The sequence below is a fragment of the Arachis stenosperma genome, chromosome 9, assembly GCF_014773155.1.
Source record: "Arachis stenosperma cultivar V10309 chromosome 9, arast.V10309.gnm1.PFL2, whole genome shotgun sequence".
Taxonomy (NCBI): domain Eukaryota; kingdom Viridiplantae; phylum Streptophyta; class Magnoliopsida; order Fabales; family Fabaceae; genus Arachis; species Arachis stenosperma.
In genome coordinates, this window is record NC_080385.1 from 107,010,779 (window position 1) to 107,013,226 (window position 2,448).

Here is a 2,448-nt window from a genome sequence, read left to right on the forward strand (position 1 = left end):
GTTTTTAACTGAGTTCTTGCAGATCTGTGAGACTGTTAAGAATAATAGAGTAGATCCTGAAGTCTATAGGCTCATGCTTTTCCCTTTTGCTGTAAGAGACAGAGCTAGAACATGGTTGGACTCACAACCTAAAGATAGCCTGGACTCTTGGGATAAGCTGGTCACGGCCTTTTTGGCTAAGTTCTTTCCACCTCAAAAACTGAGCAAGCTTAGAGTGGATGTTCAGACATTCAAACAGAAAGATGGTGAATCCCTCTATGAAGCTTGGGAAAGATACAAGCAGATGACTAAAAGGTGTCCTTCTGATATGCTTTCAGAGTGGACCATTTTATATATATTCTATTATGGTCTATCTGAGTTCTCTAAGATGTCACTGGACCATTCTACAGGTGGATCCATTCACCTAAAGAAAACGCCTGCAGAAGCTCAAGAAATCATTGACATGGTTGCAAATAACCAATTCATGTACACTTCTGAGAGGAATTCTGTGAATAATGGAACGCCTCAAAGGAAGGAAGTTTTTGAAATTGATGCTCTGAATGCCATATTGGCTCAGAACAAAATGTTGACTCAGCAAGTCAACATGATTTCTCATAGTCTAAATGGATGGCAAAATGCATCCAACAGTACTAAAGAGGCATCTTCTGAAGAAGAAGCTTATGATCTTGAGAACCCTGCAATGGCAGAGGTAAATTACATGGGTGAATCTTATGGAAACACCTATAATTCCTCATGGAGAAATCATCCAAATTTCTCATGGAAGGATCAATAAAAGCCCCAACAAGGCTTTAATAATGGAGGAAGAAATAGGGTCAGCAATAGCAAGCCTTTTCCATCATCTTCTTAGCAACAGACAGTGAATTCTGAGCAGAGCACCTCTAGCTTAGCAAATATAGCCTCTGATCTGTCTAAGGCCACTTTTTGTTTCATGAGTGAAACAAGGTCCTCCATCAGAAATTTGGAGGCACAAGTGGGCCAGCTGAGTTAAAAAGTCCCGAAAACTTCTCCTAGTACTCTCCCAAGCAATACTGAAGAGAATCCAAAAAGAGAGTGCAAGGCCATTGATATAATCAAAATGGCCGAACCTAGAGAGGAAGGGGAGGACGTGAATCCCAATGAGAAAGACCTCATGGGACATCTCCCAAACAAGAAGGAGTCCCCTAGTGAGGACCTAAAGGAATCTGAGGCTCATATAGAGACCATAGAGATTCCATTAAACCTCCTTCTGCCATTCATGAGCTCTAAAAACTATTCTTCATCTGAAGAGGATGAAGATCTAACTGGAGAGCAAGTTGCTCAATATCTAGGAGCTATCATGAAGCAGAATGCCAAGTTGTTTGGTAATGAGACTTGGGAAGATGCACCTCCTTTGCTCATTAGTGAACTAGATACATGGGTTCAGCAAACTTTACCTCAAAAGAAACAAGATCCTGGTAAATTTTTAATACCCTGTACCATAGGCACCATAACCTTTGAGAAGGCTTTGTGTGACCTGGGGTCAGGTATAAATTGTATGCCACTCTCTGTAATGGAGAAACTGGGGATCTTTAAGGTACAAGCTACCACATTCTCATTAGAGATGGCAGACAAGTCAATAAGACAAGCGTATGGATTGGTAGAGGACGTGTTAGTGAAGGTTAAAGGCCTTTACATCCTTGCAGATTTCATAATCTTAGATACTAGGAAGGATAAGGATGAATCCATCATCCTTGGAAGACCCTTCCTAGCCACAGCAGGAGCTGTGATTGATGTTGACAGAGGAGAGCTAGTCCTTCAATTGAATGGGGACTACCTGGTGTTTAAAGCTCAAGGATCTTCCTCTGCAACCATGGAGAGGAAGCATGAAAAGCTTCTCTCAATACATAGTCAAACAGAACCCCCACAATCAAACTCTAAGTTTGGTGTTGGGAGGCCACAACCAAACTCTAAGTTTGGCGTTGAACCCCCACATTCAAATTCTAAGTTTGGTGTTGGGAGGTCCCAACAATGCTCTGATGATTTGTGAGGCTCCATAAGAGCTAACTGTCAAGCTATTGACATTAAAGAAGCGCTTATTGGGAGGCAACCCAATTTTTATTTATCTATATTTTTATTGTTCTTTTATGTTTTATTAGGTTCATGATCATGTGGTGTCACAAAACAAATACTAAAATTAAAAACAGAATAAAAAATAGCACACCCTGGAGGAAGAGCTTACTGGCGTTTAAACGCCAGTAAGGAGCATCTGGCTGGCGTTCAACGCCAGAACAGAGCATGAATCTGGCGTTGAACGCCAAAAACAAGCAGCAGTCTGGCGTTCAAATGCCAGGATTACATCTTGAGGAGAGCTGGCATTAAACGCCAGAAACAAGCATGGAACTGGCGTTCAACGCCAGAAACATGCTGCAGACTGGCGTTGAACGCCCAAAACAAGTATAGAAATGGCATTTAACGGCAGAAACAATCATC

General features: G+C 41.6%; 1 non-coding gene across 1 annotated transcript; it reads right to left on the reverse strand.

Annotated features, from left to right (window-relative positions):
- Positions 1-205: 205 nt before the first annotated feature.
- On the reverse strand, positions 206-313 carry LOC130953318 (small nucleolar RNA R71). Its single transcript, XR_009075489.1, has one exon. It is a non-coding gene; the product is annotated as a small nucleolar RNA R71 (small nucleolar RNA).
- Between the last annotated feature and the right edge of the window lie 2,135 nt (positions 314-2,448).